We start from the raw sequence: 17,671 nt of genomic DNA on the forward strand, positions 1-17,671 counted from the left end.
GTTGTTTGTTTCCTTTGCTGTGAAGAAGCTTTTTATTTTGATGTAGTGCCAGTAGTTTGGTTTTGCTTTTGTTTCCCTTGCCTCAGGAGAGGCAACATTTAGAAAAATGTTGCTACTGCTAATGTCAGAGAAGTTACTGTCTGCACTCACATTTAGGTCCTTAATCCATTTTGAGTTTGTTTTCTGTGTGTGGTATAAAGAAGTGGTCCAGTTTCATTCTTTTGCATGTGGCTGTCCAATTTTCCCAGCACCGTTTGTTGAAGAGACTGTCTTTTTCTCTACTGCGTATTCCTGCCTCCTTTGTCAAAGATTAATTCACCATATAATTGTGGCTTTATTTTTGGGCTCTTTGTTCTGTTCTATTCTCCTGAAATACCTGGTTTTTTTTTTTTGGTGCCAGTTCCATACTGTTTTGATTACTACAACTTTGTAGTACATCTTGCAATATGGATTGTAATACTTCCAGCTTCATTTTTCTTTTTCAAGTTTGCTTCAGCTATTCTGGGCCTTATGTGGTTCCGTACAAATTTTAGGATTTGTTTTCTGGTTCTGTAAACAGTGTTGTTGGTATTTTGATAGGGATTGCATGAAATTTGTACATTGCTCTGGGTAGTATGGATACATTTACAATATTCATTCCTCCAGTCCATGAACATGGAATATATTTTCATTTTTTGTGTCCTGTTCAATTTCTTTCATTAATGTTTTATCATTTTCAGAGTACAGGTCATTCATCTCCTTGGTTAAGTTCATTCCCAGGTTTTTATTATTTTTGGGGCAATTGTAAATGAGATCATTATCTTAATTTCTCTTTCTGCTATTTTCATTATTAGTATATAAAATGTAACAGGTTTCTATGTAATGCTCCCACGTGACCTCTTGATTCCTTTATTTCTTGCTATTGAGCTATAGAAAAAATTTTTAAAAAATGCCATACAATATGCAAGTCCTGGCTATAACAGATAGGCAATTTTCTTTCACAAGTATATTGCTTCCCTATTTCTCTGCTCTGTCTCTGCCATCTGCTTGTCCAACTTTTTCTGTCTTGTCTGTCTCTCTCTCTTTGTATGTCTCATACACAAACAAAAGTAATATATATGGTTTATCTGTGTTTATGTGTATCTCTGAGTGTGTGACTGTGTGTGTCTGTGTGTATGTCTGTGTGTGTTTCTGTGTTTCTGTGTGTGTCTTTATGTGTCTGCGTGTATGTTTTTGCATGTGTCTGTGTGTCTGCGTGTGTGTCTGCACATCTTTGTTTATGTGTGTGTCTGTTTCTGTGTGTATGTGCATTTGTGTCTGCCTGTGTGTATCTGTGTGTATTTGTGCCTGTGTCTTTGTGTGTGTATCTGTAAATGTCTGCATGTGTCTGTGCATGTATGCATTTTTGTGTGTGTCTGCATATATGTTTGCATTTGTGTCTGCACATGTGTCTGTGTGCATGCGTTTATGTGTGTGCATGTGTGTCTTTGTGTGCGACTCCATGTGTGTATTTGTGCCTGTGTGTCTGCACGTGTGTTTTTGTGTGTATGTCTGCATATGTCTGCATGTTTGTGTCTCTCTGTGTGTGCATTTTTTAAAAAATTTTATTTATTTATTTGAGAGAGAGAGATCACAAGTAGGCAGAGAGGCAGGCAGAGAGAGAGGGGGAAGCAGGCTCCCTGCTGAGCAGAGAGCCTGATGCGTGGCTCAATCCCAGGACCCTGAGATCGTGACCTGGGCCAAAGGCAGAGGCTTAACCCACTGAGCCACCCAGGCGCTCCTGTGTGACTGTATTTGTCTGCATATGTATCTCTGTGGGTGCATGTGCATGTGTGTCTGTGTGTGTGCACGTGTAAGTATTTTCCCACACATGACTCTGCTTCTTTCTCTTTCATCTTACAGCAGCTTTCCTCTCCCTTCATCAGGAGGGGTGGGACTCCATAAGCCACGCCCACTCACCATCCTCTTGACTTCCAGCTGGGCCAGGTGGAACATGAGGGCCCCTCCAAAAGGCTCCTTTTCTCTAACTCCTCATGGTAAAGCTGCCAGTGTTTATTTGGTCACATGGCCTGTTTGGGAGGATTTTCCTGAAATCCTCCTGCAAATCCCCATTTGTGTTTCAGTCTTTGTCTCTTTCTGCCTCAACCCCCGCCTCCCCCCAACCAGAGGTCAGTCACCTTTCTTCTCTGCTTTTCAATTACCTCTAGTGCTTTTATTCCCATCCAACTTCAGCTGCTACCTAGCAATTTGAATCAGGGTGGTTAGCCTCTGATTTTTGGGAGAAGCACGCCCCGATAATAAATGTTGGTTCACAGGTCCCATCCTCCGTCTGTGTCATTTCATGGCAGGAAGAATGAAGGGACAGTAGCAAGCCAGATCCCACTACTTCTTTCAGGGAATTCTGTTAATTTCGCCGTGAACAGAAAACCTGTGGTCTTCCTTTGAAGCAAGGACATTTGAGGCCAGCATTTTTATAACTTTGTCCAGGGTCAATGATAAGCTAACTTTCAAGACATCCGAATGATATCTAGAAGAACCTGTCAATGTTGGGGTTTGTGTTTGGGGTTAAGAACACATTCCAACAATTTTTGACCTATGAAATCTGTCTTTAGGAAGCGGTTTCCCCATGTGTGACATATTTAGACTGCCTTGGAAAAATACCATTTTTATTTGACAGTTTTAATATTTTGAACACTGCATGTTGATGTTTTTATCAGATGGGTTGTTTTTGTTGGCAGTGGGAGTTTGCAAACTAATGAAGAAAATAAGAAAGGAAATTAGCTTGAAGCTGCTGAGTATTTGCGACCAGAAGGTAAACGAAGGAGGTACCAGTGTCTAGAAATAATTGCCATCACTGCCACAGTCCTCCATTAGTGCTGGCAAAAGACCCAGGGTCTGACAGTTAAATTAAAGCTTGCAACCCAGTGAAAAATGAGCAGCAGAAAGCTTGAATTCTGGTAACATCACATTGCATGCCACTTACTGTATGGCTCGACAAGTTTGCTCCATTCATAATATTCACTGGGGGGTAAGACGGCTTGGGAGCTATAGAAAACAAATTCGTCTGTAGCAGGCAGTGTTTACAAAGCAATAACCCAGCCAGCCATTAAAGTAGAAGCTTGCTCAGAGAAATTCTTCTTTTATTATGTGACACTGGGTGATGACGGGAGTCTGAGGTTTGAGGTCAGACAGATTTGGGTATAAAGCCCAGTTGCAACACTTATTGGCTGTGTGCCCTTGGGCTAATGACTTAACCTTTCTGATCCTTAGTTTACTTGCCTTCAAAGTATAAATAAAAATATGACCTATGGGGCGCCTGGTTGGCTCAGTCCTTGGGCGTCTGCCTTCGGCTCGGGTCATGATCCCAGGGTCCTGGGATTGAGCCCCACATCGGGCTCCCTGCTCAGGGGGAAACCTGCTTCTCTCTCTCCCACTCCCCCTGCTTGTGTTCCCTCTCTCACTGTCTTTCTGTGTCAAATAAATAAAATCTTTAAAAAAAAATGTGGCCTACCTAGGGACTCCTGCCTGGGTGGCTAAGTTGGTTGGGCGACCGACTCTTGGTTTCAGTTTAGGTCATGGTCTCGGGGTCCTGGGATTGAGCTCTATGTTACGCCTGGTGGTTCGTATGGAGTCTGCTTGAGGATTTTCTCTCTCCCTCTCTCTTTCTCTGCCCCCTGCCTTGGCTCATGTGTGCTCTCTCTCTCTCTCTCCCTCTCTCAAAGAAATAGATAAATTTCTTTCATCTATTTATTTATTTTAACAAGTGACCTACCTAATAAGATTACTAAGGAGTGAAAAAGAGAATGCATATAAAATGCATAGCATGATGTCTGGCATATCATAAGCAATAGAGTTGTTCTTGTTCAAGCAAGTGGTGGAGGAGATTAATGACCGTGGAGACATCTGGAGGCTTCGTGGAAAAGGTGCAGGTTGAACTCGATCTTGAACTAAGAGGAGGGTCTGACATGAGCACATGGGTTAGGCAGCCTAGGAAGAGGAGAAACCTCAACAAAACTCTGCAGACAGAAGAGTCGATGGCTTATTCCGAGCATGAGAGACAAGGGCAGGGAGCAGGGAATGACCTTGACCTAACAGTTTCCGGACCACTTTCTCTGTCACTCCTGGCACTTAAGAAGTGACCTTTCCAAATAGCTATGTGACACACTTCCAATTAGATTCCCCTGTTCAGTTCTTAAGCATCTAAGACCCAAGAAAGTGCCACCATTTAGGTAGTTCACCCTTTTTCTCCCAAGATCCTTGATGTATTTATCCCTTTCCCTCTCACCCTGCTCAGTGCCTGCCAATCTGCTGGGTGAAAAGTGGTATCTTCTGATTGCTCCTCATGTAAGAAATGGGTACAAAGCTTCGAAACACAGTGCTGTAATCTTTTAAGAAATCAATGCAGCAGTATCTGTTCAAATTAGATCTATAAATAACCCTTGACCCATGATCCAACTTTGAGGAATCTTTCCTATAGAAATAAATGTTACCAGCGCATGAAGGTAAATGTACTCGCATGTTTATTGCAGTATTGTTGAAAATGGCTAGAAAGGGCGGATGCAAATGCACTCATGTATAGTTGGTTGAATTAACGGAGAGGTCTGCTTGCTCTGTGGAAGATGATCAGCTCTGTAGAAATTAATGACGTCTCTGTATCAACATCTCTACGACCAAGTTGCATCCTATAACAATAGTGTGATCCAGTTGTTTTAAAAAGTGGGGAAAAAAAACTTTAAGAGTACGGTGTCTATGTTGACATATGGTTGTATGAACGTAGGAATGAGAGTAGAAACTCACATACCGAAGTTAGCCTTGCTTCCTTGCTGGAAGGGTGGCGGGGATTGAGCAAAGAGGGAGAAACTGTTGCCTTTTTCTTTGTAAACCTGACTTTGACTTGTTGCCACACGCATGCATTTTGTAGCTTGAAAGGAAAATCCAATAAAATACATAAAGAGCACACTTACCTGCTGAATGAAGGTACGGTAAAGGAAAAGCCGAGTGAAAGGGAAGGAAAATCGTGGGAGCCAGGAGCATAGAGAAGGAGAATGACAGCGGCTTTTGTTCTTCTATGTGCTGGGTTGGCTTAAAGTCTGCTTGAGGGGGCATTTTCCTCCCTTGTACAGTAAGGAGGGAGATGAGAAAGTCAATGCACGTGTCTCAGCTTGGCATGCAAACTTCCTCTCAAGAGGCAGTCTGTGCTCCCTTGCCCAGCATCCCCTCCCACCTTAGGCATTAGTAATGCTGAACTGTTTGCCTGGCAGCCCACATGTCATCCTAAACACACACGCATGCACACACGTGCATAGACATTCATACGTGAGCTTTATGTGGCCTCTCACCCCTACGTTGTTCCTTGAGCCCAGAGCGCTCCTCACATTTTTAAAAAATTTTATTTATTTATTTATTTTGACAGAGAGAGATCACAAGTAGGCAGAGAGGCAGGCAGAGAGAGAGGGGGAAGCAGGCTTCCCGCTGAGCAGAGAGCCCGATGTGGGGCTTGATCCCAGGACCTGAGCCAAAGGCAGAGGCTTTAACCCACTGAGCCACCCAGGCGCCCCCATTTTTTTTTTTTAATCACCTACCCAACTCTCAACTCTAGATTCCACTTGGGAAAGAGTTCCCCACCCAGGACCGGGCTGAGCACCCCGATACATGTCCCCTCAGCACCCAAAGTTTTCTACCTGCACGTGTTTTGCTATCTCCCCCCTCAAAATCAGTTTTCTTTCTCTCTCTCTCTCTCGCTTAAACCATTCTAATTTGGTGTGCATCTCTTACAAGCAAGACAGCAAGAGCTGTCCTAGGATTTCCAAAAGCGCTGTGAATTAGGTGAATTTTTATTTGGCTTATATTTCAGCTGAGGAAATGAGGCTCAGAGCAGCTGAGTGACCCCTTCAAGGTCCCACAGTGAAGTGTTGAGAGGATCCATTTTTAAACCGAGATCTGTAGACTCCCACCTTGGGACTTTGCCACTTTCCCTGTATTATAAATTGCGGAAGTACACACTCTGATGGAATGAACTGGTAACTCTCTTACTATTATCCAGGTGTGCTTTGTATTCTACATTGCGTCAGAGAGTCCCTCTGGTTCATCCAGTTAGCTGGCTCTTAGTCAGACCATAATACCCTAATGATGAGGTATATGAGATGGGAAGCTTTCACATGCATGTAACAGGAAGATCTGACTTAAAAGAGCTTAAAGCAATTAAGGAGATATATGAGCTCCTGTAAAGAAAACTTTGTGTCAAGACATGAGCGAGAACTCTAGGCTTCCCATCTTTTCTCTCCGCGAATCCCCCTTTGTGACTTTCATCCTCAGGTGGCTTGCCTCATGGTTACAGGGTGGTTGCTGCAGTTCTAGCCCTTGCATCTGCACACAAAAACAATCAAATGTGGGCAGAGCAAGGGCTGCTGTCTTGTACCTCTTTAGGACAGGAGACAAAAACTCTACCAGTCCTCCTCTGTGAGTCTGAGCAGGAAAAGATTAAACTTGCCCAGGTGTTTGTCCTTTGGCGCCAGGTCCTGGGAGGAAACCTCTAAGCCCTTGGAGTGTCCTGCCAGATAAGAATGACTTCGTTTTCTTGATGCCCTTGGCTATGCCAGAGAGTCTATGGGTACCATCCAATTTATGGTGGGTGGCCTTGGGCCTTGCTGTGTGGTTCAACTTCTGGAGGGGCTGCAGACTAAGGTCAGCCATGGGGCTGGTCAATCATGTCTACATGACTGAGCCCCAATAAAACCTCTTGGATACCAAGATTCAGGGGAGCATCCCTAGGTGGCATCAGTCCATGCATCTCATCACACGTGGTTGCTGGGAGAAGTGAGCACCACCCCCATGATTCCACTGGAGAAGGACCACTGGAAGCTCCATGCTTGGTATCTCCTGAACCTCTTCCCTTGGCTGATTTCAATCTGTGTTCTTTCACTGTAATAAACCATTAAATGGTTAGTATAATTATAGTGCACTATTGAAACTGAAGGTGGTCTTCAAGACCCCCACACTTGTAGTTGGTGTCGGACGTAACTTGCCCATAGTCATAGACAGTCAATGCTAGAGTCACATCTGGACACTTCTCAGTCAGGGTCTGGAGCTGCTGAGCTACACTGCTGTGTCATGAGGTCCTACCAGTGGGGAGAGGGATTTTGTCGTAGGAGCAGTAGGATGTCACTGAAGGGTTTTGAGTACAAGATGAGTTGCTCATTTTAAAAGGTCATTTGGGTAAGAGTAAAGTGTTCCAAACTGCCCTGAGTAGTCTCACCCAGCCTATCACTCACGAACCACATTGGATGCAACCTTGCTTCAACCAAAGAAGCATTTCTTTGCTCTGTTGTCGGTCTTGAATTCCATGTCATATTTCATTTGATTGGAACATTTCATGGTCCTTAGAAAATAAAATTAGAAATCCATTAATCTAGATGAGGATAGAAAAACCATGGCCTGTGGACCAAATCTGGGAAGTTGCCTGTTTTTATAAATAAAGTTATATTGGAACACGGCCATATACATGCACGACATATTGCATATGTTTGCTTCTGTCGTAAATGGCAAAGCCTAAAATATTTACCATCTGCTCCTTTCCAGAAAACATTTGTGGACTTCTGGTCTAGATCAGGGTTTCTTAACTTGGTCACTTGACATTTTGGATCACATCGTTCTTTTTGTGGGATTCTGATCTGTGCATTGTAAAGTGTTGAACAGCTTCCCTGGCTTCCACCCACTGGACACCAGAAGCACTGCTCACAGTTGCCAACCCACTGATCTAGATGATACTATGTTCTTTTCAGATCTGACCTTCTAGACCTTTATGGCTTCTTGTACTCACCTTCATGAAAGTGGTCAACAGATTATGACTACCATTTTTATAGAATTTATTCATTAATTTTTAGAGAGAACCCTTCTGTGTCCCATTCTGACTTAATCGTTTTCTGGATGGATCTTTTTGGTTATTTAAACAACTCCAAATGGATCATTTCATCAATATGTCTTAAAAATAACTCTTTTGCAGAGTGTGCTTTTGGCCTCATTCAAGGTGACAGATGGTGGCCTGGGGCACGGGAAGGAGGAGGAGGCTTGGTGTTAAGGTTCCAGCTTAGCCACTTTCACAGAGAGAGGCATTGATTGGACTGGTTGGTTAAATTTCTCTGAACTTCTGTTTTCTCATCTCTGAGATGGGGATAGTAATGACTGCCTTAGTGGGTGAGAGAGTGGGTTTTGTGAATCATGAGATGATATTGTGGGAATAATGACAGTTGGAAACATGACATGGAGATTATGTATGTACATCTTCAAGGTGTATGGCAAAACATCACCCTGGTACACATTGGATTTCTTGCAGGATAGGAGGGATACTTCTCCAAACCACCCAAGTTCTGAGAAAGTTCATAAAACAATGATAACATTTTCTCAAGTCTCCGATCACTAGTGTAACTAATACTTACAGGGTATGAAGTAAAAGCAAGTTGAAAGTAGGCTGCATTTTATGACGTGGTGATTATAAACTCTCAGGAACTAGAAAATCACTGGAGGGTTAGAAAAGAAAATGATGCTTGATTATAATATTTCAAAGACCCCAGTGTCAGGACCACAATTAAAAAAAAAAAAGAAGTGTGGAACTCTAATGCTTTCCATTTTCACAGTTCCTCCTGCTTTTGTGAATTCTAAGAATTCAGAGATCCTCTGTACCTGTGTCATTGTCGAGTCTTGAAATCTTTGTCTCAAAATCTATTTCATTGTACTAATAGCTATGGAGTTGTCTACAGTTTAGTCATTTCCCTGCAGCCAAAAGATTGTACAATGGTGTAATCAGGGAGGCATGTAAGCTAATTATCTGTGGTTGAATTTTGATTCAGGTTCAGCTTTTCTAACAGGAGATTTTATAATTAGGTTTTGTGTGCCACTCTATGAGAGGAACTTTTTTCTCATATGTACATGTACGAGGGTGCGGACACGGGAATGCTGATGATGTGACGTGTGGAAAGCTATCCAGGGAAAATGAACGGTCTGACGGACTCCATTCAAATGCCAAAACAACTGAGAACCTTTCCGATCAGCGTATGGATCCTGGCCTGGAAGTTGAGAAGTCTGGGTTGCATTCTGGTCTATGCCAGTTACCTGGTCTGTGTCCTTGAGAGAGTCACCCCACTCTGGGCCTGTTTTCCAATCTGTAAAATGGGCACTTTAAGATTTATTTATTTATTTATTTGTCAGAGAGAGAGAGAGAGGGAGAGAGAGCAAGCACAGGCAGACAGAATGGCAGGCAGAGGCAGAGGGAGAAGCAGGCTCCCTGCTGAGCAAGGAGCCCGATGTGGGACTCGATCCCAGGACGCTGGGATCATGACCTGAGCCGAAGGCAGCTGCTTAACCAACTGAGCCACCCAGGCGTCAAAATGGGCACTTTAGATAGAAGGAAGGTTTTGTTGTTGAGGTTCCTACTCCTCTCCATCAGCCCTTCCTTGTCCTCTGACCTCCAGCCCCACGTTTAGGCCAATTTAACATACTCATCTCCAGACCCTTTCTCTCTTACCTCCCCCATTCTAATCCATTCTTCCTGCTGACTTGACTATTACAGGATAATTTTCCCAAAAAGGCAAAATCCTGTAACTCCTGTAGTGATACAGAATAAGCTTGTGTATGTTCACTGGGTTGAGTAGTGTCCCCTCAAGTTCATGGGTAACCAGAAACCGTGAATGGGATCTTATTTGGAGGTAGGGTCTTTGCAGATGTAACTAAACTGAGATGACATTGTGCTGGATGAGGGTGGGCCCTAAATCCAACGCCTGGTGCCCTAGGAGAGGAAGGAAATTTGGAGACGGGCAGGCAGGGAGAATACCGTGCGTGGATGGTGGCCAAGAGCTAGAGTGCTGTGTCTACGAACCATGGATGGCCAGCAGCCATGAGAAACTAGAAGAAGCAAGGAAGAATTCTGCCCCAGAGCTTCAGAGGGAGCATGACCCTGCAGACCCCTTGATTTCGTACTTCTGTCTTTCAGAATTCTGAGGAAATGAGTTTCTGTGATTTTCAGCCACAAAATTGGAGGTAATTTATTATGGCAGCCCCCAGAAACTAATAAATAGGAAGAGGGAATTGGAAAGTAATTCAGTCTGTTGTGACAAACTTTTGCTGAGGGCCTGCTGTGTGGCTTTCCGCCTTGTGCTGGACGTGGGGGATTTGCGAGTTGCTGACCAGGAGCCCCAGTCACCACTGGTAACATGGAGTGGCCACACGGTAGAGGCTGATTTGCCTTCCTCTTTTGGTCTTCCAAATGGATCCTTCTTTCCATTACAATGTTTGGGTTTTGTCATTGGATTGGATCCCTCTTCTGGACCATTGGAAACCCTGTCAGTCCCACCTCTTACTCCAAATGCTGCTGTGGTAACCAGTTGAGAGAGATGTCCATGGTCTTCAGCTGGCCAGCCTTCATGGGGGACCCTCAGGATGTACCTCTGGCTTCTTGCCTCAGGGCTTCTCTGACACCATGGTGGTACTCAGGAGGCCTGCAGAACCTTACTGGCATTCACCTGGGGGAGAGGGGGAGAGAGAGAGAGTGTGTATGTGTGTGTGCGTGCGTGCGTGCGTGTGTGTGAATGCCCACGGACTACCCATGAACAATGCATTTCTTTAGCATCTGCAGACTGAGGGCCCTCAACAGGACAGCTTTGCATTGCTTTCCCTTTCCTCTGTTCCTCTTCCCTGGACCCTCACTCCAGCTTCCTGCCATCACTGCCCAAATAAGCCACCTGCACGCTGGCCCTTGTCACTGGTGGTGCTCAGGAGACCCAGGCTGAGAAAGCATTCTCCTTGCCCCTCAGCGCCTTCCTCTGTCAGCTCCTCCTTCTGTGCAGCCTCAGGCTCCACACCTCTCGTGCAAGTCATTCTCCTCGTGCAAGTCATTCTCCTCTTTGTTCTGGGACCATTCATGAACCTCGGCGCCATTTTGATCACGATGGGATGAAAATGGGAACCGAAGGGGAGTGGAACCAGTTGAAGGGTTCTCCCAGGTGTTGATGTCACGTGAACATGTTCTTCCCTGCAGGGTGGTTACTCTGGACAGCGGAATGAGGCCTTCATTGTCTGCAGCTCAGATCCCTTAGGTACCTCTGGGGGCCTGTGGCAGGAAGGTGGGAGAGGTCCATTCCTACCTCTTTGTTATTTCTTTCAGGACTGAGAGCCCTAATGGCTCCAAGTGCAGTCCAAGTGCACTCTTCCTACTGAAGCTGCAGTTGAGGGCCACAAACTAAAGGCTTGAGGCAGTACGAATCTGTTACCTTACACTTCCATAGGTCAGAAGCCCTAAAATCAAGATGTTGCCAGGGCTACATTCCTCTTGGAGGTTTTAGAAGAGTATCTGTTTCTTTGTGTTTTCCAGCTTCTGGAGGTCACTTACAGTCCTTGGGTCATGGCCCCTCCTTCCTCCACCTCCAGTTCCATCATCACATCTCCTCTGATCTCTTGCTTTCATCTTAAAGGGGCCACTATGGTTTCGCTCTGCTCAGCATGTCATCCAGGAGAATCTCCCTGTCTTTATATCCTTAATTTAATCATATCTGCAGATTCCCTTTTGCCAGGTGTTACCTTTATCATATGTACAGGTTCTAAGGATTAGGGCATGGAAATCTTTGGAGGCAGCATTATTCTGCCTCAGTTTTTTTTTTTTTTTTAATCTTATTTGGGACATTGGTGAAAAGACTCCATCCATCCATATCATCTATCCATCATCTGTCTGTCTATCCATCCATCCATCCATCCATCCATCCATATCATCTACCATCTGTCTAGCCATTCATCCGTCCATATACATCATCTATCAACTTACCTATCTACTTACCTATTTTACTCACCATGATTCTTAAGTAATGAGAAACGCTTATACTTGGTATTAATTATCAAACAAAATGAAACGGTGAACCAAGAACCTTCAAACAATGAAATCACTACAAAGGAACAAGATAATTTTAGAAATGACACATGGACTCTGATGCACCTTGTTCAAAAGTAATGTTCTTTTCAGGAGCAAATATTATCAAGTGGAAGTCTCAGCTTAGCTCAAGGCTTGACTCCATGACTTCTTATCAGTCTTCCAAAATGAGGTTCCTGCTCAAGAATACCAAACTCTTGCTCAGCTGTTAATTGATACAGTGAGGTTGAGATATTAATATTCAGCCCATTTCTTCGCTTCCAGTCCTCCTGGGTAGACATTTTCCTTTGTTGGAGTTCCCCAGAAGCACAAAGTAACAGTTCCAACCACCAGTGACTTAAACAAGAAGAGATTTACTTATTTCTTGCCAAAGAACATTTGTAGTAACAGAGGACCATACATGTCTGCTATAGTTTGTGTAAATGTCTGCACACTACAGTTTCCCATCTTGTGGTTCCTCTTTTTCCTGTTGAAGTTGTCCTGATAATTATGTACAAGACCGTGACCTCAGAAGCCTGTGTCCTGTTGGCTTTGGGATGGAGAGACCTGAGAGTTTCCTCCAACGCATCTGTGTCATGGTTTCTAGAGAAGGTGTAAGTTTTCTATTCAAAATGGCCTCTGGCCCTCTGGCCTTGTATTCATCGGTCAGCCCGAGTGTATCATTCAGCTGATAACCAGAAGGGAGTGTGTGGTGAAGACGAAGCTGTACTTCTCTAAGCCAGGACAGGTAGTGTTGCCACCTCCAGTGGTAACTTTCATTGTGCCCTATGTTGATGAGGGAAGCAGGGAGTTAAGATTATAATGAGAGGCAAGAGAGAGCTCAGGAGTGAATTGATTCCTGTTCTCTGGCATTTGCTGAGATAGCATCTTTATGGACTCAGCCTGTTTCCCTCCTACTAAGGCTGGTTTCCCAAGGAAGGATTCCTAGGGATGTATCATTCTGGGCTTGGTATAGCAGGTGCTAAGGGTTTGTGTCTTTGTATATACATGCCAACTAAACATTTGAAAAAGGCAATGGTTTTGGACAGAAGTTTTGATGTCAGAGAAGTTGCCCTGGCAACCAAAAGCTCCTTCATAACACCAGGTTATGCTTTTCTTTGTTCTGCTATTCTATTCTATTTGATATTCTGTCAAATCCTCTCCACTCTGGTTTTTCTACAAGTAATGGACCTCCCTCCTTCTGTCCTCTTCTGCCTCCACTCTAAATGGACCAACTTTCTCATGATATCCTTTTGACCAGAAACATTAAATCGCTTCCCATTTCATAGGTTTCCTAATGAATAGGGCCTACTCTTCTTGGTCAGATCCAAGGTTACATCCTTGTCTTATCTCCTACTCTTGCCCAGAAAGTTTCAGCTATAGGAGACACCTTGCCTTTTCCTACATCCATGACTTTGCTCAACACTTACCTTCATGTAGAACCTGCTCTTCCATCATTGCCTACAAATTTCTGTCTATCCTGCAACGGACAGTTCAAGCGCTTTCTGCTTCCAAAGCGTTCTGGGATTTCCTCAACTAGGTGAAACCTGTTCTCCTTCAAATTTTTCTGCTTAGATAGTGTTTCTCTAAAATTTTTTCCTTAGGTATTGTTTCTGAGAAATGTCGGGCTCTTCATTGACTATGATTTTTTTTTTTTTTGAGTTATTGGTTCATAATGTCGTAATTCCCTTGAAAGATTGACTTACTGTAAATAAGTGTAATTTTTTATTGTCCAGCTCGGCAATCCCCTGTCCACACAGAATGATTCAATGAGCTAGGATGATGTATTTTGTAAAAAACAAGCAAACAAACAAAACCCAAAAAACGGTAGGCATTTCTAAGCATCATTTAGTTAGTTTTATAGAACTTATTTAAGTTCTATAACTTATCTTGCTCCCTATAGGTTAACAAGACAAAATCCAGAGAATTTTGCACAATATTCCAGAATGTTCTTGACCCCTTGGGGCCTATCCAGTAACTACCAACCTCATTAGCCCAAGATTTAGAGCTTGTGTTTCAGTAGATTCTCTAGCATCTTACGTGAGCTGATACAGAAGGGAGATCTGTTTGGCTTTCTCCATAGACAACCTCCAACAGGATTAATACTAAACTTGATTCAGTAAATGTACTTTTAATGGATTTACTTCAAAATGAGAGGGGCCTATCTGTGGGTCTTGGAGAGTTCAGAACATTATAAATGCTATTCTGCTCAGTTGTAAGTGAAAGACACATTTTTGCTCAGGAATGCTTAAATCCAAGTCGCTTAGGGCTTGAACTACCCCTCTCCCCCTTTATAGCATAAAAGTAATTTTCCCAGATCAGTAGCGAATCATTTACTGCATCACATTCAACGCACTGACAAAATAATAAGACCCTCTGGTCTCAATCTAACTATTTCTTACGAAGCAAGAGTGAAGCCGTAACTGTTCGGTATCAAATCAACTGCTTGGGGGTGGGGGGGTTTCTTTGCAGTTGTTCTATAAAGCAGCTAGAACAGCTGTGGGCCAAGTCATTAATTAGTTGACAAAACTAATTGACCTAATTTGGTCATTATGATGCTAGAGGAAGTTGTCCACATGCCAAGAGTAGCGTTTTGGATGGTACTCTTCTCAGAGCGTTCGTATCACTGTGTGAGAGCATAGAATGGAGCTGGTGCCCCCTCTCTCTTCCTCTCTCTCTCCCTCTCTCTCTGTCTCTCAACTCCAAGTCTATGGCACTTCTCTCTCAGAGAGCTACTTCACCATTTTTCTGTCTCTCTGCTTTGTTTTGTTGACTCCTACGGTGTACTTTTACTTGTCATTCCCATCACTGACATTGCTACCTGTTGTCTCACACCCAGAGAGCTGCAGTGCCTTCCAATAAGCCCTTGGCTTCTATGCTTTCCTCCATGCAAACAAATTTCTTTTAAAAAGTATTACTTTTATTTACATAAATAATGTGGGACTGTTGTCCTTACTAAAAGACGTGGAGGATGTGGGTGAGATCTCTTTGACCACCTTCTTATGGGATACCCCAATTATGTTCCTCTTTTCAGAATCTTCGTGTGTGTCAGTCGCATATGTGAGCCTCTCTGTATTTGCAAACATACGGGCCGATAGAAAGTATGTAGAAACATGTGCGCGTGTTGGTAGTATTGTAATTCTTTATTTCTTGGCAACATGCTTTTGTTCACTCAAGGATACGACTTTTGGATTTTCCCAAAGTCTCGGATACAGATGGACTTCATTCTTTTTAACTGCTGTGTAGTATTCCATGGTCTAAACATACCAAAGCTTATTAGGCCATTTTCCTATTGATATTTGCATATTTTGTTATGAAAAGCAATACTAAATTTATTTCTGCAGTTTCTAAAAATGATGAGCACCGCCTATAACACTATCAGGGGACCCGCACTGTCAAATCCAAATGGCATTTGAGAAGTCTGGTCCTGATCCTCTTCTGTGCTGATACTTCTCACTGCTCCCTTGCCACATGCCCACCACCCAGCTGGTGTTCCCATCCCTTAAACACTCCTTGTGCTTTGGCTCATTTAGAACAAACCTCAGTCTACCTGTGGTCAGGATCATCAGCATCACTTAGCCATAGATAGTGTTTATTATGTTCCAGTTGTTTACTAATACTTTGTATGTTTCTAATATTTCCTACCACTCTGTGATGTAGTTATGGGCACTGTCCCCATTTTACAGATGAAGAAACGAAGACCGAGCAAGATTCAATAATTTGCCTGAAATCCCCTGGCTTATAAGTGGTGTGGCCTGGATTCAAATCCAGGTAGCCTAACTCCAGAATCCATGCTCTCAGTCACTCATCTTTACATTTTCTCTGGGACACATTGTATGCCACTGCCTCCTTCACGCCCTCCTCGATCACCACTCCAGACCTCTACATTTATTCCCCTGTTCAAATGTTGTTGAGCTCCCAACTACGTCCACGTTCTGTGCCACATTCTGAGGACATATTCCACAGACAAAATGATGCAGTCTATGACCTGAACTTGTCAGACTAATGATCATGACCTTCGTATTGAGTGTTACTCCCATCGTTCAGAGGGACTTGTTACAAGCTGCTGTTTATCTTCTGTGGGTGTGTTTTGGATTCTCTAGGCCGTTTAGGGGAGCACTCGTGTTTTTGCTATTGGGCATCTCTTCACACTCAGCTCATCCTAGATGCTCAATTAGCATTTAATGGTGACAGTGCTATAATAGACATGGTCCCTTCTGATCAAGACTTGCCTACAAGAGCATTTGAGATTCAGTGCCACGTAAACCCCGGGAATTGCTGATAACTCTAACTCTGTGTCCAGAGAACCACTTGGCATACTGCAAGAACCCCCTTGGTGAGGACCTTGATGTCCCTGCTGAGGAAGGAGGACTTGAGTATCTAAAGATCATCTGAAGGACCTCATCTGGGGACATCATCTGAGGCCTTGGGTCCTTTCAAGGCAGATGAATGAATCCTGGAGACTTTACTGATGTGCCTTCAGGAACATGGAGGCTGAGCAAGAAGTATTTGGGGCCAGTCCTGGCTCTTGAACCCTGAACATCCCACACGAAGGCAGAGAAAGATTTTAAAAGTTCCTGTCCATCAGAGTGGCCACCCCTGTCCACGTGGCCTTCTGTAAGAATGTTGAACTCACGCCTGCAGCAGGTAGACACAGCAACAGCAACAAACACAACTAAAAAAAAGGGGGAAAGAATTGAGTTAGAGGTGCAGAGCTATCTGTTCCAGGCCATTAATGCCAGCAAAAAGCAAGAAAAAAAGACACTGGACCAACTTTGCTAAAATTGTGTCTTATTTACATGTCAGACAATACCTCTTGGAAGGGATTATTTGTTTATTGATTCTCTTCCAACACTGGGAATTCAACTTTGTCCATTTACGTGTTCTGAGCTTTTTAAGCAAAATATCTTTCCTTTTATGGGCTTGTTCTTCATCCTTGCTCAGAAAAGGAGAAAGTCTTCTCATCCCAACACTTTGTGTTCCTTCAGTGCTCTACAGGGATACGCACAGCCTTGGAAGGACAGCTCATTGTCTCTGCCTCTTAAATGAAGGAAAGCTGATGGCTTGAGTTAGTGACAGAGGAAATGTTAGGTTATGGGTCTCCAAATCCTTGTCTTATCACCAGGACTATACCACGAAGCTTTTCTTCTTCATGCCAGGTGTTCTCTTTTAACATGAATCCCAGCATGAGCCCCAGAGATCTGCATACACTTCAAAATCGTATCTCACTATTTCTGCATAGGCTGAGCTCTGTAATACCAGTCAGCTCTTGGTCCCCCCACATCCCTCAGCCCTTTTAGGCTGCTTAGCTTCTGTACATGTGGCTTCCTCTTCCCTTCTTAGCCCCTTTTGTGTGGTGAGACCCAGCCTCAGTTCAAATGTCACATCTTCTGGGAAGCCCTCCATGCCATCCTTTGGGGCTCCAGCTTCTGGAGATGACACTCCCCTTTAACATTAGCTCCGGTATATACAGCTTCAATCTAGGAGAAGGCAGGACGTCTAGGAAGTTTGTCCTGGATCTCCAGGTGTTCTTGGCAGAACCTGGAGTTGGGGGCTTACTGTCTCCTCGTCATCTCTTGCTCTGAGTCTCTGTTGAATTTCTCACCTCCTGCAATTGCTCTCTTCTCTCCTTTGACCCCCCACCACCACCCCGAGCCCAACCCACACTGACACAGTCTTCAAAGGTCTCCAAAGTGCTGCTGACCCAGGTTGTTCTGTCTAGCAGATATTTATTTAACTGAAGAAGTTTTGTTCATAGCGAGAGATTACATCATGGAACAGAATGGACAATAACTTGAGATG

The sequence above is a fragment of the Enhydra lutris genome, unplaced genomic scaffold (assembly GCF_002288905.1).
Source record: "Enhydra lutris kenyoni isolate GAN:26980312 unplaced genomic scaffold, ASM228890v2 scaffoldscaffold45, whole genome shotgun sequence".
Classification (NCBI taxonomy): Eukaryota; Metazoa; Chordata; class Mammalia; order Carnivora; family Mustelidae; genus Enhydra; species Enhydra lutris.